The 25,319-nt window shown below is 43.2% G+C and overlaps 1 protein-coding gene across 7 annotated transcripts in view; it reads left to right on the top strand.

Moving 5' to 3' along the window:
* LOC131680502 (runt-related transcription factor 1) overlaps nucleotides 1–25,319 on the top strand; it is a 222,313-nt gene that overhangs the window by 121,747 nt on the left and 75,247 nt on the right. The window lies entirely within an intron of this gene.

Here is a 25,319-nt window from a genome sequence, read left to right as displayed (position 1 = left end):
AATACAGAGCGAAGTGAATTGGGCTAGATTAGTAGTTGTCGATCTGCCTGAAAAAAAGCCATGTTGATCCTTCGATATGTATGCTTTGGTCTCACGAAACAGCACGTTTCCTACTAAAATCTCAAATAACTTTGATCCAGCACAGAGTGAGGTTATGCCACGATAGTTCGCAATATTTTGCTTATCACCTTTTTTAAAAACGGGAAACATAACTGTTTTTTTCCAACACACGGGAAACGCCGATTGCAATAGTGATTGATTGAAAATTAGCCTTAAAGGCGTACACAGTGCGCTTGCGCATCTTTTCAGTATAATGGAAGGAATACCATCTGGTCCTGCTGATGTTGAAGACTTTAGCTTTCTAATGGCAGTTAGAATGTCTTCGTCAGTAAATTGGATATTACCTACATTAATTACATCATGAGGGACATTCTGAAGGCCATATTCCACCTGAGTGGAGTTAGCCGAGTCCTTTTTAAACACACTCGAGAAATGTTGAGCGAATAGGTCACAGATGCCACTTGGAGTGCATCTGTGACCATACATACTGGAAGGAAGCCCATTTTCTTTGCGTTTTCCGTTAACGAAAGACCAAAACTGCTTTGGATTTTGTTTCAGGTTTGATTGGGTTTGTGCTACGTGTCTTGAATAGAGGAACCGATTATATGTCTTGTAACTGTTGCTAGCTTGAATAAACTCTCGTTTTGTAATGGGGTTTCGTCGGCTGGTGTAATGCCGAAGCGCAGCTGCTCGCAATCTTTTCAGCTTACGTAGCTGACGATTGGACCATGCCGGTTTTGGTCGGGGACGTGGTGCGGGAACTGTTATTCTGAATAGCTGTTTCAGGACCAGTGAAAGTTTTTCTACGGCAACATCTACATCGATCGCGGAATTTAACAAAGTCTCCCAATCAATTGCCTGTAGTGAACTTTGAAGCCTAGAGAAATCAGTCTTCGAAAAGTTGAACTCCCTGACATCCAGAATTTCGTCAAAAATAACCAACTGGGGACAAATCTGCGTTACTAGAAGAGGAGGATGATATGCGTCACAGGCAACTAATGGCTCAAGGGCTTCTGAAACGGCGCAGTTAATAGAAGCTTCTTCATTTACGAACAGGAGATCCAGGGTTCGATTTCGTCTGTTATTTACGGTACACATTTGCAGCATGTTCAATATAGACATTCCGTCCAATAAGGCAATACTCGCTCTCGAAAAGATAGATTCAGAAGGATCTGGAAAGGCATAACCGGAGGGTGTACTCTTCCAAAGAAGTCCTGGCTGATTATAGTCACCAAACAGTAGATGAGCCATGTTCGGTTGAATGGAAGTTGCGATGTCAAGTGCTGAGTCTATGTGCTTCTGAATAATATCTATATCACTTGCGGAATCAGGGGGAATGTATACTACGCCTACACAAATATTAGTATCGCGCCCGCGAATATCTACCCATAGTTGTTCGAGATCGTTACTATCCGTTTTATGTTTGGACGAGAGCCGGTTGGACACTGCAATAAGCACACCACCACCACGTTTTTTCCCTGTACTGTCTGGATCGCGATCTTTACGGTAAACCGTGTACCTGGGGCCGAATAACTGGATCGAATGGATTTGATCATTCAGCCACGTTTCGGTTAGAACAATGACATCATATTCCGCCTCTGAAACAGCGACGAACAACTCGTCAATTTTTGTGCGTAGTCCTCTCACGTTCTGGTAGTAGATACTAAGTTGTTCCTCCAGATAGTGTCCTGATGGTTGAGCGGTAGAAAGACGAGCGGCGATGGTGGTGGCGTCTGGCTGTAATAGGGGTGGATTTTCAGCGGGAGCAGCATCTGTATGTCCTACTTCGGAAGAACATATACATTCATTGCATTTACCTGTGTAAACAAAAGCAGGAACTTCAAATTGCTCTAATTGTTTTAGACTGCTGTTATCTGACCGGAGCATATCGTAGTCTCTGCTTTCAGATTTTGTTGTCAACATACAGGCGTCGGAGTTAAGCTGATCACGTCCGTTGGTAAGCTGCGATTGTAGATCTGACCGGGAAGGGTCGCTGCCAAGTTCCGTGGCAAGCAGATGGGCGTCGGTGATGGGTTCTAGCTGGTTGTGCCCATCGGCAAGCTGCAATTGTGGGTCTAATTTAAGGTGCGCAGTATCGTGAGTAGCTTCGGGAGGACATATACCCTCCTTAGCTTTACCTGACCGGGAAAGGTCGCTGCCATAGCATACAAGTTCCTTAGAAAACAGATGAACGTCGTTGATGGAATCAGGCTGATTGCATCCGTCAACAAGCTGCAATTGTGGATCTAATTTAAGGTGCGCAGTATCGTGAGTAGCTTCGGGAGGACATATACCCTCCTTAGCTTTACCTGACCGGGAAAGGTCGCTGCCATAGCATACAAGTTCCTTAGAAAACAGATGAACGTCGTTGATGGAATCAGGCTGATTGCATCCGTCAACAAGCTGCAATTGTGGATCTAATTTAAGGTGCGCAGTATCGTGAGTAGCTTCGGGAGGACATATACCCTCCTTAGCTTTACCTGACCGGGAAATGGCGCTGCCATAACACACAAGTTCCGTGGAGAGCAGGTGAACGTAGTTGAAGGAATCGGGCTGATTGCACCCGTCGGTAAGATGCAATTGTGGATCTGGACAGATGAGGTCGCCATCGTTGCTGCTTCGTTGTTCTAACCAAGATTCATTCTCCGATGGCGTCGCTGCCACAGAAGAAACATGGTTGCTGTGGTTGATTTGTCGTTTGACCGGAGGAATTATTTGACGAACAACGAAACCGGTTTCACGGTGTTGTGTTAGTTGCTAGGTGTTGTAGTCAATGATTCGACGTGACTGCCGAAGACGAGTTTGGTACAGTGGACACTCAGAGCTCCAGGAGGCATGATCTTCTTGTATTTGGTCAGCATCAGTTCTCGCAGTATTGACATTGTGGCAGTTTATACACTTTCGGAAGTTTGAAACACATTCTTCAGACTTGTGTCCTTCGGCACAAATTGGACAGCATGGGGGCTTCGTGCATGCTTCAGCTTTATGGCCGTACTCAGAACACCGAAAGCAGCGAAACACGTTGACACATTCAGTAATTTTGCAGCGCATCCAACCTAAGTTGACACGTTGCAGCTTTATCAGTTCTTCGAAGGTTTTGGCATCGGTTTCAAGAACAGCAGACATAGGATTGTCTGTCTGTTTTTCGTTTCGCACAACTCGTATCACCGTTAGGTTAGCAGACTCCAAAGGATTGTTTTGCTTTACCAATTTTTCCACGAAATTCTCCGCAGTGATATCGTCAGTGAAACCAGCAATTTTTACTCTGGGTTTCAGAGCTTTTTGAACGTCAGCATCGTACTTTCCAGACAGATTTGCTTTTACTGAACTAAGCAGTTTAAGCGCTGATTCTTGGGAATCGCATCTAACCGTTGCTTCACCGTTGGATCGGAAAAAGGTTTCTTTAACACCCAACATAACAGGGTCGAGCTTGCTTTGGATGTCTTTCTTTGTTACAGTCGCGTCTTGGTGCTCAGTAGGTCTAATGACTACTGTTCGCTCTCGCTTTACTATTGCATTAGACTTCACTGAGAGTGTTTCTGCAATGTTCTGGACGGGTACACTCTTGGGGGTGTTCTCGTTGGAAACTATCACTTCTAGGGGGAACAGTTAGACATCGACGTTTACCCGACCGCAGTTGGCCTATTTCCAAAATATCGCTGCCATTAGGATTGGACTGTTTATGCACCGGACAGTCGCCAGCAGATATCATGGGACTTTTCCTTTTTCTGTTTGATGCTGGGTCGCTCACACAAGCTTGAACGACACTTGCGTATGACAGGGTATTTGTATTTTCACTGGTATTCAAATTCACGAGCGATTGCTTCATAAGCTGGAGAAAGTCCGAAAGTTGTTGCTTGATGTTATTCTCGATTTTGCCCACACACTCATTCACTAACTTGTGTGTCAGCTCATGTTGTGCCTTCTGCAATTCAGAAACCGCGTTCTGCAGTTCCCCACACTTTTTCAGCACATCGTTCAAGCAAGACTGTTTTTTACGACAGTCAAAGCAAACATATCGTAATGCATTATTGCTTTTCAGGGCACTTGCACTGGCGGTATTCAGATCGGCACATTTTTCATGCAGGATATATCGCAGCCGCCGAAACAGTAAACACGATCATTCACTGATGAAATTTTATTCGCACACGCACTGCATAGAACAGTGGTCATGATATCGCTATCGGTGCTTCACACTCTTCTCTGCTCCGCCCCGAGACGGGCTAACGAAGCAAACCAAACAACTAATCACTGGTTGGCTATTGTTTTACCGGTCCAACAGATAATGCAAATGTGTTTTTCACTTCAGATTGCGTAGATAACCGTCGATTCTTCAAGCAAACTATTTCACCAGAGAGAACACTTTTTCACACATCCGCTGGTAAAGTTTCGCGGCGAAAATTACTATTTATCACGAATAAATGAGGGTTTAATTTCAACGCAACGGATCACATCACCATCACACACAGTAAACAATCAATTATTTTATTATCGACTGTAAGATACGCTTTACCGCACATTACTCTTCCGTTATAGCTAAAGCCTACGCTGTACTTGGACTCATAAAACGCAACACTCGTGATTTCAATGATGTGTATTGTCTAAAAACACTATACATTACACTGGTACGCAGTATTCTAGAATATGGCGTTACTATTTGGGCTCCGTATCACACCATACACATTGATCGTATCGAACGGGTACAGAAGAACTTTATCAGGTTTGCACTTCGTCGGTTACCCTGGCAAAACCGTTCCCAGCTTCCTCCATATGAAGATCGCTGTATCCTCATCAATCTCCCTACACTGCGAAACAGACGGATCTTTCTGCAACGACTTTTCATTTTCGACCTTCTGGCGGACAACATAGACTCTCCTGCGCTTCTAGCAAAACTCGACCTCAGCGTTCCGGGAAGATCTTTCCGGAGAATTGTTTTTTTTTTCGACGCTCAACACATCGCACGCAGTACGGCCAGAATAATCCTTTGGATATTTGCTGTCAACTCTTCAATAGTGTCTATCATTTGTTTGATTTTAATATTAGTAGAGAATCGTTTAAATTAAAAATAGGATTAAGTTAGTGTTTAGTCTAAGTCTGTGCGATGTAACTTTTTTAAATTGAAGACAATACAATACAATTACAACCTCACATCAATCAATCCTCGCCATCAGAAGCTTCACCGTATGAAGTGAAGCCCTTGATAGAAATTATCTATGGTTGCAGACACTTTTTTTCGGCTAAATTAAACAAACTTAGGAACATAAAAAAACGTCAAGACCGAATTGTGTGAATTGTGGTTAAAATATTGTGACTCTAAAAAAAACCTAACCTAGAAATTCAATATTTTAGTTTACTCACCCCCGAATTATGAATGAAACATAGTGGAAAACATATAAAAAATAAACACTATGCGCATATCGAAATACATAGTTTCGTAGTTGACACGGTTGCCTTCAAGCAATATAAATTGCAATTGATCCGGCTAGATATTCTTTAAAATTATCAACATGCTACAGAAACTAGTTGTGTTATGAAGCTACCAAAACAGGCCAAGTTAGAATCTGAGTGGGCCGCGCGTTTCTTTCAATACACTGCACCGGTCTCTTCAGCGCCTACAAACGCAACCACCACTGCCAGTTCTTCCGAATAAAATTAATATCCACCAGCAATTTTCTGCAAATTATTCGCGGAAAATAGTTGAAATAAATAAAGAAATTAAAAACAGCGCCACTCTTCGGTTCACGAAGTGATTTGAATTTTATCGCAAAATTTAGATCTAACGTCCCTCTAGCACCCTCTCTGCCCACTGGAAGCGGTATGATTTTACCAAACCTGAAGGCACCCATCGGATTCTGCTCGGTCCAGATATACAGACAGCAACCATTGAGCCACGATAGAATACTGCTAAAAGGGATTTTTATTAAAATTCCCCGGTGCGGTTTTTCTTCATCATCAGCATATAATCTGCTTTTGAAAATATGCACGGCAAAGCTTTATCCTTTATGAGTGTGTAGCGCCTTTCTCAAGCTGCACCGGAAGGAAACTCGTTTCCATATCAAGAGCCAAAGGATACAACTACGTATAGCACGCCCGTTTGCAAAATTGAAAGAGTTTAATTAAATTCATGCCCCGCACGGTGCAAACGTCGATCGATTTCCGAGTCCATCCGATCTAAAATGTTCGATTAATTTATCTTCGTTATCTTTACGGTTCTTTGGTTTCGTTTGTTCAGAAGCGTCTAATTAATCGGCATTGAAATTCTATTAAATCGACCGATGTAAAATTAATTCCTTTTATCTGCTCCGAACTAGACACTCAAAAATGTCCTTTTTCCCCGTTGCAAACTCATTCCGTTCCACTCGGCGACGATTTTTCCTGTACCCCACACAAATTTTACACATACGACAGACATTGTTGTATTTCGGGAGAAGATTTTTCCAAACTGCGTATGGAAATGAACCCGTTTGTCTAGAGAGAGAGAGAGAGGATCAAAAGGAAGGTTGGTAGCTGCAAAAAAGGTTCTTCGGGAATACCTTTCTACGGACAATTCTAGTATGTATAAGCAAATTCATCTGGAAGCCATTGACGCGACGGTCTAAGGGTAACTTTTACCTTTTCCGGACAAAAAACAAAAAAATGTCGTGCTCGATTTTCTACATATACCTACACACAATTATTTGGACCCCTTTGTTTCAGTAGACCGTGTCCGGATGGGGGGAAGGTTATCGCCGACGAACAAAAGCGAAGCGATTAATTTAATTTCTTTCATTTAGAATGGAACCGTTCCCTTTCTTATGGATGAATAGACCGTGCGTGTGTGTGTTTGTCTCGAAGAGAAACATACGTGACACTTTTTGAGTAACTTGCCTTTTCCATCTAGGAAGACCACCATGTGTGTGTTCAAGCAGTCTATCAATCGGAAGTTTAAAGTATGCGGAAAATGTGCTCCCATCTGTTGAATAATTAATCTTCTATTCATGATTAATGATTGAATTGTTGTGTCATCTCCAAAGTAAGCGCGATTCTGCATCTGACGAGAAATTTTACGAGCGCAATAGCTTCAAATTAAATCAAAAGAATTAATAACACAGAAAAAAAATATTTTGCACTTTTAAGTTTATTTTCATACACATATTTGGAGCATGAATATAAATGTAAAATTAGATTCCACCGCAAATACGCACGACTTGTACTTTCTTCAACGAATTTTATTGTAATTTTGCAATAAAATGCACTTCAATCATCATTCGTTATCAAGCACTCAGTCGAGATAGAAATCTTTTGTTGTCGGTCCGTACACTCTATAGCGACAAATAGTGCTAATCCACGTTCAAGGTTATTCGCACACTCTACGCCTAGTTGAGGTTTCAGTATTTTTCCCTTCTTTTGTGTTGCTGTTTCTGAGTACCGTTAGCCGGTCAGTGACAAGTGAAGCAGTGTTCTTCTAGTAAGCCGTCTGGATACCGTTACCTACACAAGTTAAGTATTAGTTTACGTTTCCCCTTCTTGGTTGTCTTAATAACGTGCACTGGGCAATAGGCCCGTGCAAAAATGACTTCCCCTGACGGCGGTTCATCTCAAGGAGAGATGGACGTCGAAACAAAATCGGCTCCCCGGCTCAAAGTATATGCGAGCTCGGCCACCGGGCCATTTGTGATCTTCTTTTGGACCAAAGAAAAAAAGTATTTGAATCTGTTGCAGACTTCTGACGGATCGGTATTCGGCCATGACAGAAATATCGAAAATTCGCCCTGATAAGCTTCGAGTGATTGTTAACAGTTCAACTCAGGCAAACGATATTGCTGGCTACGAGCCCTTTACGAAGGAGTACAGGGTGTATATTCCAGCTAGCAGGGTTGAAGTCAGTGGGGTCGTTTCCGATTCGAGTCTGAATTGCGAGGACCTGCTAAAATATGGGACTGGCTGTTTCAAAGACCCCATGCTTAAGCCAGTGAAGATACTGGAATGCAAACGTTTGCATTCAGCATCAGTCGCAGCTGACGGCAAGAAAATATACGTCAACTCAGACTCTTATCGGGTGACCTTCGCCGGCTCTGCCCTACCCAACTACCTCTTCTTTGACAAGGTTCGTCTACCTGTTCGCCTCTTTGTGCCGCGGGTCATGAACTGTACTAATTGCAAACAATTGGGACACACAGTCTCCCATTCTAGCAATAAAGCCCGCTGTGGGAAATGCGGTGGGAATCATGCGGATGATTCCTGTGGTGGAGATGTCGAAAAGTGTCTCTACTGTGGGGGAAACCCACATGATCTTCCTTCATGTCTCGCGTACTAATAGCGCGAGGAGAATTTTAAGCGTTCCCTTCAGGGGCGCTCTAAGCGATCTGTCTCTACGAACATCTATGACAACTTGTCTACTGACGAAGGCGACTGTGATGAACCCCAGGAGGGAACATCTTCCGCTGTGCCTAGAAGCAATAGAAAAAGGAGGAACATTTCTTCTCCCAAGCTTCGTCGTAAAGGCCAGAAGGTGTCTCCTCATGGTCCCCCTAAAATAACTACTCAAGGAAGTACTGGTGCAAAACCGAAGCAAGTCGCTCCCGGTCTCAGTAACCTGAGCTCAGAAAAAGAGTTCCCAGCACTTCGAGGAACATCAAAAACCCCAAGTGTTCCCATATCTTAGCCAGAGAAAGAAAACAGCGCTGACTTAATAAATTTCTCTGACATTGTGGACCGGATTCTTACAGCGTTAAATATTTCTGACCCCCTTAAAAGCATCTTGATAAGCTTTCTCCCCGCAGTAAAAACATTCTTGATGCAGTTCACTGCGAAATGGCCCCTCCTTTCAGCGATTGTATCCTTCGATGGCTAATTCATCGAACGAGGTCACGGATATAATCACGGACGAGTACTTTTGGGGATCAAAAAGTGCTATTCTTTCAATCGGATCGACCTGCCCTCGACACCAGGCATTGAAGTTGTCGCTTGCCAAACCAGAATTAAAGGCAAAGACCTTTGCATTGCTTCCACCTACATCCGCCCTAGAGCCTCAGTCAACCACCGACGGCTTTGCGATATTGCGGAATTCCTCCCCGCACCGAGGCTAATTTTAGGTGACTTCAACTCCCACGGTACGGCATGGGGTTGTCTTCATGACGATAATCGATCTACCCTACTCCATGAGCTTTGCGACAACTTCAATATGACCATTTTGAATACGGGTGAAATGACACGGATTCCTGCCCCTCCAACGCGTCCGAGCGCCTTAGATCTGTCCCTCTGTTCGACATCGCTGCGGTTAGATTGCATGTGGAAGGTAGTCTCTGATCCCGACGGCAGCGACCATCTGCCAATCGTAATTAATATTGCTAACGGTTCAGGGCCACCGAATACAATCAATGTTTCGTATGACCTCACACGAAATATTGATTAGAAAAGCTATGCGTCCGCGATATCCGACAAAATCGAGTGCACTCAAGAGCTTCCTCCTGAGGAAGAGTACGGGTTCCTGGCTGACTTGAGTCTCGATACCGCGATTCAAGCTCAGACTAAACGCGTACCAGACGCGAAATCACGCGGGCGTCCTCCCAATCCATGGTGGTACAAAGAGTGCTCAGACGTGTACGCGGAGAAGGCCGCTGCGTATAAGACCTTCCGGGACGACGGGCTGCCAGCTAGCTACCGACAGTACGCGAGGGCGGAAACGCGCATGAAGAGTTTGATGAAAGCCAAGAAACGTAGCTATTGGCGCCGGTTCGTTGACGGACTAACGAAAGAAACATCGATGAGCACTCTTTGGAGTACGGCCCGGCGTTTACGAAACCGAAACAGTATCAACGAGAGCGTGGAATATTCAAACTGTTGAATATTCGATTTCATCAAGATGGATTCCACCCCGGCACAGAAAATCTACCGCGCCGCGTCGCCTAACAATACCGCGAACGAAACACCGATTTCGATGGTGGAGTTCTCACTTGCTCTCTTATCATGTAACAATAAAGCTCCAGGGCCAGACAGAATCAAATTCAACTTGTTGAAGAATCTACCAGACTCTGTCAAGAGACGCTTGTTGAATTTATTTAATAAGTTTCTTGAGGGTGACATTGTCCCACATGATTGGAGACAAGTGAGTGTTATCGCCATCCAAAAACCAGGAAAACCAGCCTCCGACCACAACTCGTATCGACCGATTGCAATGCTATCTGTATCCGGAAGATATTCGAGAAAATGATCTTGTTTCGCCTCGACTGTCAGATACACAATTTGGCTTCCGCAAAGGAACGAACGATTGCCTTGCGTTGCTCTCAACGGAAATTCAAATGGCATATGCTAACAAAAAGCAGATGGCAATAGTATTCTTGGATATTACGGGGGCAGTTTCTATCAAGATTCTTTATGAGAAGTTGCACCAGCATGGTCTTTCACCAATTTTAAACAACTTTTTGCTAAACCTGTTGCCTGAAAAACAAAGCATTTCTCGCATGGCGATTTATCGACATCACGATTTAGCAACATGGGCCTTCCCCAGGGCTCTTGCCTAAGCCCTCTTCTCTACAATTTTTACGTGAATGCCATTGACGAATGTCTTGTCAATTCCTGCACGCTAAGGCAGCTTGCAGATGACGGTGTGGTCTCTATTACAGGTCCCAAGGCCGTCGACTTGCAAGGACCACTGCAAGATACTTGGGACAATTTGTCTGCTTGGGCTCTCCAGCTGGGTATCGAGTTTTCTACGGAGAAAACTGAGCTAGTCGTATTTTCTAGGAAGCGTGAACCAGCGAAACTACAGCTTCAGTTAATGGATAAAACTATTGCTCAGGTTTCAACATTCAAATATCTCGGGGTCTGGTTCGACTGTAAAGGTACCTGGAGATGTCACATTAGGGTATCTGAAACAGAAGTGCCAACAAAGGATCAACTTTCTCCGTACAATAACCGGAACATGGTGGGGTGCCCACCCAGGAGACCTAATCAGGCTGTACCAAACAACGATATTAACAGTGTTGGAGTACGGATGTTTCTGCTTTCGCTCCGTTGCGAGCATACATTTCATCAAACTAGAGAGAATCCAGTATCGCTGTTTGCGTATTGCCTGGGGTTCCATGCACTCGACCCATACGATGAGTTTAGAAGTGCTGGCGGGCGTCCTTCCACTAAAAAATCGATTTTGGAACCTCTCGTATCGATTGCTCATTCGATGCGATATTTTGAACGATATTTTTGACTGCAAATTTCGAAAGGCTTGTCGGGCTCAATTCTTAGACCCGATTCATGTCCTTGTACTTCGATTACATGGCACAGAACAGCAATTCATCTTCGTATAACCGTGCTCATCTCTTAGATACTTCTGATCCAACTGTATTTTTCGACACATCCATGAAGGAAGAGATTTGTGGAATCCCGGATCACATTCGCCCACAAGTGGTCCCAAATAATATCTATAATAAATACCATCAAGTCGACTGAGGCAAAATGTTCTACATTGACGGATCAATTCTCGACGGGTCCACAGGCTTCGGTATCTTCAACGAAATTCTTGCTGCCTCATTCAAACTCAATGATCCTGCCTTAATTTACGTCGCAGAATCAGCTGCCATTCAGTATACTCTCGAGACCATTGACACCCTGCCCGCAGACCATTATCGTCGTTTCGGACAGTCTCAGCTCCATTGAGGTCATCCGTGCGGCGAAGCCTGGAAAGCACTCACCGTATTTCTTGGGGAAAATACGGGAATATCTGAGTGCTTTATCTGAAAAATCTTACCAGATTACCTTGGTTTGGGTCCCGTCACATTGTTCTATTGCAGTCAATGAGAAGGCGGACTCTTTAGCCAAGGTGGACGCATTAGAAGGTGACACTTACGAAAGACCAATTTGCTTCAACGAATTTTTCAGTATCTCTCCTCAGAGGACGCTCGACAGTTGGCAAACTTCATGGAGCAATGGGTATCTGGGACGGTGGCTACATTCAATTATCCCGAAGGTATCAACGAATGCTTGGTGTAAGGGCTTGGATGTAAACCGGGACTTTATTCGTACGATGTCAAGGCTCATGTCCAACCATTACACGTTTGATGCGTCGTATAGGGCTTGCTGACAGTAATCATTGTGTTTGTGAGAACGGCTATCACGACATCGAGCATGTTGTTTGGCTGTGCGCAGAGTACAATGTTGCCAGGTCCCTACTAATAGATTCCCTTCGGGCCCGAGGTAGATCACCCTATGTGCCAGTCCGGGACATCCTGGCAAGCCGTGACTATTGATGTCCAAGTTTAATACATTTTCCCCTCTCTCATTCACAGTAGAACCTCGTCAATTTGTCCCTGTATCTATAATATGGCATTGCTTCACGAGTCTACGATACATACCTTTCTTGATAACCGCTCATCCAGAACATCATGACACACGTAACAAGAACATCATGACAGCATCGGAGTGCCAATAATCATCTGAAATATCGACCCCCCCCCCCCCCTCGCCCCTGCGATTACAGGATGGAAATCAGTACAATAAAGTGTGCATATCCCCCAAAATCATCAAACAGCCAACAAGAATGTCAATTTTATAAAATTTTACAATATGTATCCCACTTTCTACCTTTTTCCTTTACTAACATAAGAGCATAAGCATAAGCATAAGCATAAGCATAAGAGATCGCCAGTAGTTGCTACTCCGTTATTGACCAGAACCAAATTAGGTTGCAAAATGTTCATTGGAACAACATGCTTGGGAATAACATGACGAGCCACAACTGATCCCCACGGCAGCGACCATCTGCCGATCGTAGTCTCAATCAATAACGGTTCAAGGCCATTGGAATCAATCAATATTTCGTATGACCTCACACGAAATATCGATTGGAAGAGCTATGCTGCCGCGATATCCGACAACATCGAATCTACTCAAGAACTTCCTCCGGAGGAAGAGTACAGCTTTTTGGCTGGCTTGATTCTCGACAGCGCGAATCAAGCTCAGACTAAGCCAGTACCCGGCGCGAACATACAAAAACATTCTCCCAATCCCTGGTGGGATAAAGAGTGCTCAGACGTGTACGCAGAGTAGGCCGCCGCGTTTAAGACCTTCCGGAACGACGGGTTACCCGCTAGTTTTCGACAGTACGCGACGTTAGACAAGCGAATGAAGAGTTTGATGAAAGCCAAAAAACGCGGTTATTGGCGCCGGTTCGTCGACGGATTAACGAGAGAAACATCGATGAGCACTCTTTGGGGAACAGGCCGACGTATGCGAAATCGAAACAGTACTAATGAGAGCGTGGAATATTCAAACCGTTGGATATTCGATTTCGCCAAGAAGGTTTGTCCGGATTCCGCCCCGGCACAGAAGATCTACCGCGCCGCGTCCCGTCACGATAACGCGAACGAAACACCTTTTTCGATGGTGGAGTTCTCACTTGCTCTCTTGTCGTGTAACAATAAAGCTCCAGGGCCAGACAGAATCAAATTCAACTTGTTGAAGAATCTGCCAGACTCTGCCAAGAGACGCTTGTTGAACTTATTTAATAAGTTTCTTGAGGCTAACATTGTCCCACACGATTGGAGGCAAGTGAAGGTCATCGCCATCCAAAAACCAGGAAAACCAGCCTCCGACCACAATTCGTATCGACCGATTGCAATGCTGTCCTGTATTCGGAAGTTGTTCGAGAAAATGATCTTGTTTCGCCTCGACAATTGGGTTGAAGCAAATGGCTTACTGTCAGATACACAATTTGGCTTCCGCAAAGGCAAAGGGACGAACGATTGTCTTGCGTTGCTCTCAACCGAAATTCAAATGGCCTATGCTAGTAAAGAGCAGATGGCATCAATGTTCCTAGATATAAAGGGGGCTTTTGATTCAGTTTCTATCAACATTCTTTCAGAGAAGCTGCACCAGCATGGTCTTTCAGCGACTTTAAACAACTTTTTACTAAACTTGTTGTCGGAAAAGCACATGCATTTTTCGCATGGTGACTTATCGACATCACGATTTAGCTACATGGGCCTTCCCCAGGGCTCATGTCTAAGTCCCCTGTTATACAATTTCTACGTCAACGACATTGATGAATGTCTTGACAATTCCTGCACGTTAAGACAACTTGCAGACGATGGCGTGGTGTCTGTTACGGGACCCAAAGCTGTCGATCTACAAGGACCATTACAGAATACCTTGGACAATTTGTCTGCATGGGCTATTAAGCTGGGTATCGAATTCTCCACGGAGAAAACTGAGCTAGTTGTATTTTCTAGGAAGCGTGAACCAGCACAACTACAGCTTCTATTAATGGGTCAAACTATCGCTCAGGTCTTCACAGTAAAATATCTAGGGGTCTGGTTCGACTCGAAAGGTACTTGGGGATGCCATATTCGGTATCTGAAACAGAAATGCCAACAAAGGATCAACTTTCTTCGTACAATAACCGGAACGTGGTGGGGTGCCCACCCAGGAGACCTAATTAGGTTGTATCAAACAACGATACTGTCGGTACTGGAATACGGATGCTTCTGCTTTCGATCCGCCGCGAACATACATTTCATCAAACTCGAAAGAATTCAGTATCGTTGTTTGCGTATCGCCTTAGGGTGCATGCAGTCGACCCATACGATGAGTCTCGAAGTCCTGTCAGGCGTTCTCCCGTTGAAAAATCGATTTTGGGAACTCTCATATCGATTGCTCATTCGATGCGATATCTTGAACCCGTTGGTGATTTAAAATTTCGAAAGGCTTGTTGAGCTCAATTCTCAGACCCGTTTTATGTCCCTGTACTTTGACTACATGGCGCAAAATATTAATCCTTCTTCTTACAATCCCAACCGTGTACATTTCATAAATACTTCTGAATCTACTGTTTTCTTCGACACATCCATGAAAGATGAGATTATTGGAATTCCGGACCACATACGCCCACAAGTGGTTCCAAATATTTTTTATAATAAATTCCGAGAAGTCGACTGTTCTAAGATGTTTTATACTGACGGATCAAACCTCGAAGGGTCCACTGGCTTCGGTATTTTCAATCAAAAGTTCACCACCTCCTACAAACTCAGTGACCCTGCTTCAGTTTACGCCGCAGAACTAGCTGCTATTCAGTATACCCTTGGAGTCATTGACACATTACCCGCAGACCATTACTTCATCGTCTCGGATAGTCTGAGTTCTATTGACGCTATTCGCTCGATGAAACATGGAAAGCATTCCTCGTATTTTTTGGGGAAAATACGGGAGCTACTGAGTGCTTTATCTGACAAATCTTTCCAGATTACCTTGGTGTGGGTCCCTTCTCATTGCTCCATTCCGGGCAATGAGAAGGCGGACTCCTTAGCTAAGGTGGGTGCCATTGAAGGTGACGTTTTTGAAAGACCAATTTGCTTCCACGAATTTTTCAGTATTACTCATCAGAGAACCCTCGAAAGTTGGCAAACCTCGTGGAGCAATGGGGAGCTAGGAAGGTGGCTACATTCGATAGTCCCTAAGGTATCGACGAAACCTTGGTTCAAGGGAATGGATGTGGGTCGTGACTTCATTCGTGTAATGTCCCGACTCATGGCGAACCATTACACGCTGGATGCACATCTCCGACGTATTGGGCTCGTGGAGAGTGGTATCTGCGCTTGTGGCGACGGTTATCACGATATAGAGCACATAGTCTGGGCGTGCACCGAGTACAGTTCCGCCAGGTCTCAGCTTATGGACACCCTCCGGGCCCGAGGAAGACCACCCAACGTCCCGGTTCGAGATGTGTTGGCAAGCCGCGATGTCCTCTATATGTCCCTTATATACACCTTCATAAAAACCATCAATATCCGACTTTAACTGCCCCTTTTTCCTTATCATTCTCAGAAACGCTCTCTTCCACCTGTACCATACACCCACGAAGGTTTGATGCGACTCCAAGGCGACACAAAACATCCCTGTCGAATGAGCCAACAAACACGGGACCTAAAGCACGAACATCACACGCACAACTCGAAATGTAGCCGATCAACATCTGAGCCGCACTACGAAATCGTCTGGAGAAACCCCTGCCATCTTGAGAACGACCACCCGGCTTCCAGTACATGATTCTTCCTGATGAAGGCCACCCTGATTCTGTAATCCATCCGTTGATCTCCCGAAGTCTGAAACTGAAATAATGTCCTCCCCCTGCCATGTTTGTCCACCCTACTTCCCCTGACTCTTATACACAGAAGTAACACCCCTTCCCCCCCCCCCCCCCCAAATATCTTCATGAAGCATTTAGCTCTTCTTGCCTTTTCTAGTTTTAACTATTATATTATATGATCTCGTTGAAAATGCCCAACTTTACTACCACATAAAATAACTTTAATTAATGTCTCCGAATCTTTACAAAATCATCATTCTACTTTTAAGATAGTCGTAAAAATTTTCCCCCTTAGTTAAACATTATATTTGCTCCAATAATCTCATTGCTAAAAATGTCAAACCATATTGCCATAAAAACTAAATGACCCCCTAATCTTACGAAAATTATATTACCCCCTTGTGTATATGTATAGCTATAAATGCGCCTTAGTTTAATTTCAAAAATCAATATGTAATCCCCTAGTTTTAAGTATTTTAAAATGTAAAACAAAACATAATTGGCACCTTTAAGCTAACGCAAACCTGCCTTATCAAATAAACGAATTGAAAAAAAAATGACGAGCCACATTGTACAATCTATTCTGATCCCTGCATGCCGCTCAATACCGACGCCTGCTACGTCCGAATCTTCTGGGAAAGGAAGGAATGTTAGTCCGATACATGTTGCTACTAGAGACCGAGGAATCCTCTGCATCTCCACATGTATCACGGGAAGGGGAGAGTTGTTAGTAACTATGTCAATAGCGTTATCATGTAATAATTGCTCTGGGCAGCCGGCTGCCGAGAATTTGGGAAATTTATCATTTGTTGTATTAATACGATTAGCAAAATGAGCACCTTGAACTCCGTATAGCCGGCTATAAGGAGCACTGCTGATATTTTTTAATAATATTCAATCACGCGACGAATTTGTTCATGGTTTCTATCGTGTCGGTGCTGATTTTACCCGGCGATCGTTTGAATAAAATGCGGAATCTTATACAGAAGGTTCATCAGACTCTTCCATAGGTGTCGCGGAGTTAGTGGTTTGGAAGGGAATAGGGTCTAGGATTCGCTCCAAGAAAGCGATCCGACCTGCAAAGCACTAGGTAGTAGTTTAGTTAGTCTTCAAGAAAACGATCGCTCGAAAAAGAAGATCTTGTTTAGTTTTTGGTTCTTTCTAAACACTGGGCAGCCGGCCACCGAGAGTATCCCACGTTTACCAAACAAAAGCAATTCCAACCCCACACAGCCGACCGTGGGAGTATTGCCTAGAAAAGCTAATCTTATCTGCGTAATGGGCCGGATCACTATTTATTGCGACATTATTTAGATTGGTTTTGCTATTCCTTCTCTACGATATATTTTTGGGTTGCAAACTACCGAGTGATAACACGTTATACAGACAAAGAGTTATGATAGCTCGATATGTTATAAATCAACGAAAGTATTTCCTATTTTCTTTATTGGATTGTTTGTGAAATACACGTTTACGAACGATTATATCGAACATTGAAGGGAAATACAGAGGATCGTTAACCCGATGCACGGGCCTGTTACCAATAACGGAACTTGAAATTAGATTCACCAAAAGAAATGCGGCGAACCTTCAGTACGCATCGTCCCGCGATCATCGACACCAGTCAAATCAAAGTCCCATTGGAGCCAACCCCCGAAGAACAATTCGTCTTTACGGTATTGTCTTCCCGGCCAGATCCGCTCGAACCCCCTCACTCTGCTACCACCGGCAGAAGGCCAACAGCACCCAGTCGTCGCCTGTCCAAGGACCAAATGTCATCAATAGACCCAGACTCGCGTGGGGGCATGAGATAGAATTGAACGCTAACCAATGAACATGACAGAAAAACACTTATTCTTCTTGCGGACATAACTGAAGGTAATTGCCAACCGGTCCCCGATCCCTCTCGCGAATTGTAAATTCTCAAACATTATACATGATTGAAGTCATCATTCCACTCAAACAAGGCCATGTGTTTTCCCTAAGCACTTTGAACGCTCTGTGGATCAGTTCCCCTGTTGGTAAAACAAAACCTAAACAAACATAGAAATTAGTTTGCTCAGTCCAAAGAAAAGTTGGCCGACCGGCGGATACGTGTTCCCTTACAGTGCCATAACATCAACGAACGCCCAAAATTTACATGCGACAAAATATCTGCAATCCCGAATATAAAAGAATCAAAACCTCTACTCATTTGCAATAAAATAAGAAAGCAAAAAAACAGCTGAATATCCAAGGCGGCTCATTTTCAAAGATAGCACCGCCGATGAAACAGCCAATAAAAAAATAGGTGACAAGGGACGCGGACGAAATTAGCTGAGCACCGATCGGCTGGTTTGCCACCTATTTTTCGGGTGAAGAATTTTGGGGCGACACCTGGTAGTCGCTAGTCGCCGGTGAAACACCATTTATTTGAATATGCCAAATTTTCTTATCGCCGTTCTTTTCACTTTTCGGATCGAATTTTATTTTATGAAGAACCATTTTTCACTATTTTTAGAATATACACTGTGTTTCTAGACGTTCTCTGTGCACTTTTACTGTCCTTGCATCGGGAATCGACGGTCCGTAATGCGAGGAAAAGATTTTTTTTCATTTGCCGAAAATAGATTTTCACAAACTGTCACCACTCGCGTCAGTCGAAAAATGCTTTTTAAGCCACTTCACTTTGTATTATCGTTAAATTGCACCGTTATTCACACTTTCGATAACCGGAAGGCAGTAAACTGTGCCGTAAATGATTAAAATTAACCGACGCGAAGGGAGCTCTACGAGAGTCAACCGCTTGCGATGAAGATACTCGAATCTTTACTAACATAAGAGAGGAGAAAGCCGCCCCTAAAAAGGGCTTTCTTTTCCCCCACTAACACGTGCGATGTACCTTAAAAAAATTAAGCTACCGCATTTGGCCTTAAAACTTAGTTATATAAAAAAAACTACAAGGGGCAGCCCTATGGGGTTGCACGAACTGCAGACGTAGGACTATACTACTTAATGTAAAATATTTATTTTCTTAGTACTTAGTGTGTGGGAAAAAACACCCGGACCGGTGAATAAAAATCAAATTTTAGACAATATAATCACATCTCATGTATAGAACAAGCTTTCTAGTTGCTCTCAAACAGATCCTAAAAGTTCAAACACCCATGGATAACCCCAAGTTTGATGTGTTTCGATGCCACAGGATTGTAAAATGGTTAATATTACGTCATGAAAATTCAATTCTTCCGTGACAATTTTTTTTTGCCTGCAAAATGCCCTGTGTGTATGCAAAGCTCATGATTTGTTGGGATATTAGCATTGATCGGAAAATGCTTTCCAACGCTGCGCATTGCATACATACAGGACATTTTACAGGTCACCAGAATCTGTTCATTTTACCCACTCGCTATAAACATGTCTCATTTTTGGACATGTTTAGAAATCAAGAATCATGTTTGAAAAAATGTGTTTATGACGAAGTATTTTTACCAGATATGTACAAAACATGTCTAACAAGAAACATAAGGTGTAATATCTCATTCACTTATTAGTTAGAAAATAATGACTTTGCTTAATGTGTTCATTTTACCGCCAGTCTCCCTACCTACCAACACATTCGCCCCAAACATTGAACCCAAGCGTACTATGCAAAATGAGCCAACCCTGATGATGATGGGTAGAGCGAAAGAGACAACTAGTACCACCACGACACTATTAGCGCGTTTCACCAAAATTCCACTCGACCTTTCCCGATTGAAAGGAACGGCCGCGCATAGCCCATCTGTCATAATATCGTGATTTTGCATAGCGACGGGCTGAATGATTTTGTTCCAAAAAACAGCCCTGCGTTATGCAACACTTTGTGCAGGTTGATTATACCAGTTGCAAGTGGGGCCAAATTCACCAAGTTCCGTAAAATTCCTTTTAAATTACAGAATTGATAAAATTGCTTAGATGAGCTAAACTAATTAATCAAATCCTGTTTTAAAAACTGTCCTTGCGTTTAAACCAAAATGGGAAGCTTATTACTACCACTATATTACTTAATTTCAAGCGCAAATAGCAAATACATGTGCTAGTTAAACTAAAAATTTACTGGCAACATTACAGCGGCATTTAGGAAGTTGGAGCGGTCGCCTGTTGGACGACACAGGGTAGCGTCCCTCCACAGCCAGTGTAACGGACTTCTAGCTCAGCTACACGGGCTGTAAAAAACACAGCGCAATGATCTGCTTCGCCAGCCGTTCAACAGGGAACGGAGCGTGTCTGGCCAAGTCCGTTCTTTAAATAGTCGATGATGACGTCATTCATAGAAGCGTTGCGCGCTAGGTACACCAATCCGTCGTACAGGGCTTGGGAAGCGCTATCTTCTGTGTGTTAATGCGCGATATTTTGACAAGGTTGTATATTATTTAATTTTTTAATGCTATGATATCAAAAATCCTTGGGTTTATCTATTGGAATCTATCCTTAGAAGTATTTCGGGGCGATTTGTGCAAAAAAATGTGAAAATTTATCGTCAGATGGCTGAATTATATGCGTTTAAAATTGGACCACTTTTCGTTACATACCATTTTTGTAGAATTTGCAGAGTGCACCCCCATATCGAAAACAAAGACGTAGTCCTACGTCAAAATTTTACCGATTTTTGACAACGAAATCGCAAGACTTTCTGAAAACACAGATGTTTTAAAAAAGCTCACCTCAGTTTTGTGCGAAATTGGCGTACGGGGCTTTTCGGACCCCCTAATCCATCAACCACCGTTCAGTGGCTTGCGGCTGTGCACACGCCACAGCCAAGAAAATGCATGATGCGCCAATTGACAGCTGCGACTAACCAGATTAAGTTTTTGTAACGCAATTTATTTTCTTTTACTTCTTAAGGAGTGTCTCTAATAAACATTTCATAGGTAAACATAATTCCATTGTAAAGAAATGACGAACTAAATTGAATTTAGTAAAAGGATGGAAAACATGGAGTTTTGCAAATTGTCGCCTAGTGCTGCCATGAAGTGATGCAAAAGAAGCTTTTATGGCACCAAAATGTAGCTGAGGTTTCAAACTAACAATTAGGACGTTGGACCGGTCAATTTTTGCACATCTATCCACCTAAAAGGGCGATTTGCTTAGGTAGGTCCAAATAGCCCCGGGTTCTCCTAATCATGAAATATTTGATTTTCAAAAGCTTATTTTTATTTAGAAAAAATAGAAACTGCGGTCGTGTTTTGTAATATTTTTTCATTCCAGAATTTTCACCTAGTGAGTAACAGAGCTATATTACAACCCCACAATACAGCACTCAACATGCTAGACTTTGAAACAGTTGCAGTTGCATTGCATTGACAGCCGTAGTATACACGAACATAAAAGCTCAGCAGTGGCTACCTCCTGGTTGTCCTGGTTGCGAATATTATCGTAATTTGCACCGCTCAGGAGTGGTAACAATAAAGGTTAAATTAGAAAATTAGTATCATTTGTCGGTTGCGGCGGCGGGTACAGGCAGGGATTTGAAACTCTGCGTGAATCAGTCATTTCGTGGCGACCGAAATCATTAAAATCCCCAAGGCAACAGTGCTATCATTTAAATTCATTGACTCGCCTTCGTTCTATTATCTAACGCATACATCACACGCTGCATGGGCCACCACTGGCTGGTTGCTGATTGTTTCGAATAGACCCCGACCCGACGAACCTGAACCAGGACCTGAACCGGCAGGTGCATTAGAGATGCAGAGGCGCAATTGTTGAAGCGAAAAATTAATTAATTATTTTCACAATCCGGATCAAATGAAAGCCAATTCAATTAATAATAATTTCGCGCAGTTCCGCGCAAATTGCTCACCGCACGTTGTCGGCCGAGTGTCGGGTTTACGAGAAAAAGTACCCGCTTTCGGTTGACCCCAGGACGTAAACAAGCAACAGCAGTTTCGATAGTGCGGACGACTAACAACCCGAGGGGTAGGGGGGGTACATTGGACTGACTGACGGACTGGTGGAAATGGGACCATCAAATCGATTCGTTGGCCACAATATAGATGATGATACCCGCAGGACACTTAACGACCGAACTTTTGGCAATATTCGGCAAATAGCCCTTTCATCGATATGCCTGTCGGGCACAAGTGGGGAATAATGCTGATATGGGTTAAAATAATTCACGGTGAATTGAGTCGAGATTGGTGCACCGTTTTGCATGTCTGAATGGCTGCGATTTTGTATCTCACGGCTTTTGTGTGTTTTAACTGATCCAAAAGTGAATTTGAAAATCGACTCGACTTTTTTTGGCGGATTTTCGATTCTGTCTTTTTTATTGATGTTTGTAATACAGCCGAGTTCGTATTGACTAAACCACAATGGTGAATTGTACTTCATTGTTTCTTGGAACCATGTAATGGGGATGTGATATTTTTGCAGTCTACCATAAAGTTTTGGACTTTTTGCATATGTTAGGAACAATAATTGATAATTTCTTAGTATATTTAATATATTTAATATATAGCATACTGATTGGCATTGCTATTGTTTCTATAAGAACCTGTTGTCCAAACAGACATTTAAATTTCCTAGCCTATTTGCAGCCTCGGAAAGGGAACCGTTGTCACTCCAGCAACCGATACCGTTCGGCACATAGCTACCCACACATAAACCAGCGAGATGTCAATAATAATAATTGCTTCCCGGAATGCACTTACGGTGCCAGCAAACGGTCGTTTGCATGCGGTAAACGTTCAAACAAATCTTCGCAATTTTCCATTACGCTATTGGCCAACCAGGAGAAAGCAGTCACGGCAACGCGATTGTTTGTAATTGAGATACGAAAATATCAATTTCAATCTTGTTGCGGCCACAATCCCGAACTGGCAACGGACACACCCACACACACTCACACAGATTGCTACTGGTCCCCGGCATGACAACGGACCGCGACGTGACTCGGCTCGACGATCCGCACTAAATTAAGCAGGATATAATTTAAATCTCGCGCTCCGTCCCGAACACGCAGCAAACTTCCCGATAACCAGCTCCGCACGTACGATGCGTGTCGGCTGGCTGGCTGACTGGCTGGCTGGCAGTGCTGCAGTTTGGTTGGTACAATGGTCACTACTATCAGCTCCAAATTCAGATTGAATGAAGAAGGCCGGACATCATTGCGTTTGTAGGCTGGCTGCTGAACGCAACGGTTGACAGCTCTGTACCCAACAATCTGGTCGATTGGGGCCGAAACAACTTTCCAGTACCAGAAACCCCACGCATCTACACAGACGGAGAACGCGTGACATATCCTTTCGCGTGTGAAGTTCATATTCGCAATTCAGAAAACTAACCGCCAGACCAAGCAATTGAGGTTAGTCGAGTACGGTGGAGATTGCCGGCGAAGCTGCGAACGACACACGCGAATCATGCGTTGCTGCTGATGGCAGCAGGGTTGCCAGCTTTGTTAGAGGTTTCGAACGGACTCGTTCGCCTTGCCCGAGCTACACGGAAACAAAAAACTACCTAAAATTGAGTTCCTTTGACTCAATCTCGTGGTATCGTGGGGGAACTTAAAATTAGGTAAACCGTGTTGAAGGTAGTTTCCATTTAACCACGGCAAAAATTACAACTCATTGATAGGTTTTTTATACTCAAATTTAAGTTGAATTTACCTAATTTTGAGTTCACCCCAAACAACTCAAAAGTAGAGGTGTGCGCCGATGCATTTATAATCGGCGGCGGCGTAAGCGACATTTTTGGCCGGCGGCGGCGGCGTTGGCGGCGTGGCGCCGTTGGACCCTATCGGCGGCGGCGCGCCGGCGTGTGTCGGCGTGACGAATATTGACGCCTAGGTGTAACTAAAAAAATCTTAACAGTACAATTCCTTTCCCAAATTTTCGGTTTCTATTGTAACAGACTTCTTAGCACATACAAACAAACGTTACAGTTTAAAGAAAATCTAAAAAAATCATCGCCCACGATGTACTAACGACATCTGTTGAACACATTGCACAAAATGTAATTCTCGCAACCATATCAATTTTTTTTTCAACTGATGCTCCAATAGTGCCCACCCTGCTTGCCAAATGCAAGATAATAAATGAAAGGTGGAACTATTTTTACAGTTGTAAAATTAGAAGAACGAAATAGAAAAATTGTCGATGTCGCATACTACGACTTTGCATGAAATAATGATTGCAATTGACAAATTTGAAGAATGCAGAGTAACGCCTGTATTTCAATGACCCAAAATAATTATTTATTGTTCTATATTTGGGAAAATAAGCAACGGTAAAACAGTTTGAGGAAATTAATTGTTGTTGTCGTTCCATTGTTTTTTGTTTCTATTTAGTCATCTTTACCGTAAGCCCGGAGACAATTGACAGCTCCCATATATTGAATTCATAAGCATATTTTGGGGTGATTTGGTGATGTCATGGCGGCTCGAATGGAGCAAAATTTGAAAAAGGCGCATCCCATTTATTATTTTCCATATCTGTGGAAAATAATCAATTTACGCATTTCTACCATTTCTTTTTGCTGCAAGAATTCTGATAAAATCACAAATTCTATTCAAAACGAATTGTTAAGCTTGGTGGTGATGTACTCTCACTGGCCAAAATGTTTTCCATTTACATTTCTCGAGATAAAAAGCACCAATGATTTAACGATTTCAAACTTAACACAACAAGAAAACCAAAACATGTTTAGGAAGGAAGAAAGCCGGTTGTTAAAAACAACGACTTCCAGCTAAATATATAATAAGATTTATGTAACTTTGCTGACGGTTATCAGTTAGGGATAAATTTATTCTCTAATAATAGTTTTCTTTATTCACATTTTGGAATAAGCTTTTTCTAGATGTTGTTCTAGCCGCATTGACGGCGTTCATAACACACGTAACGAAAAACGCTTTTCTCTTGAAACTTTTTCGTTTCGAGAAGGCATACTAGCGTCACCATCAAATCGGTGGTGCATATATGAAACAAGCACTATCTGTCAAGTTGTCCCTGGGTTGTTTACCGTCGCTCTTTTAGAATCCCACAGATATCAGAAACCCTAACACAAGGCGTTATTGTTGGCATTACTGCGCAGAAATGTCACTTTTAATGATCGTGTAAGGACACCTTTCAAGGTAGACACATTACTTCATTTTCCAGGCTGGTGTTTATTTTTACTTCTTGTAAGTACAAAATCGCCACGATGATAAGAAATACGATTCCCTGGCACTACATTTTCTTACAAC

This window comes from Topomyia yanbarensis, chromosome 1, assembly GCF_030247195.1.
Source record: "Topomyia yanbarensis strain Yona2022 chromosome 1, ASM3024719v1, whole genome shotgun sequence".
Taxonomy (NCBI): Eukaryota; Metazoa; Arthropoda; class Insecta; order Diptera; family Culicidae; genus Topomyia; species Topomyia yanbarensis.
This window is presented reverse-complemented; position numbering and strand designations above follow the sequence as displayed.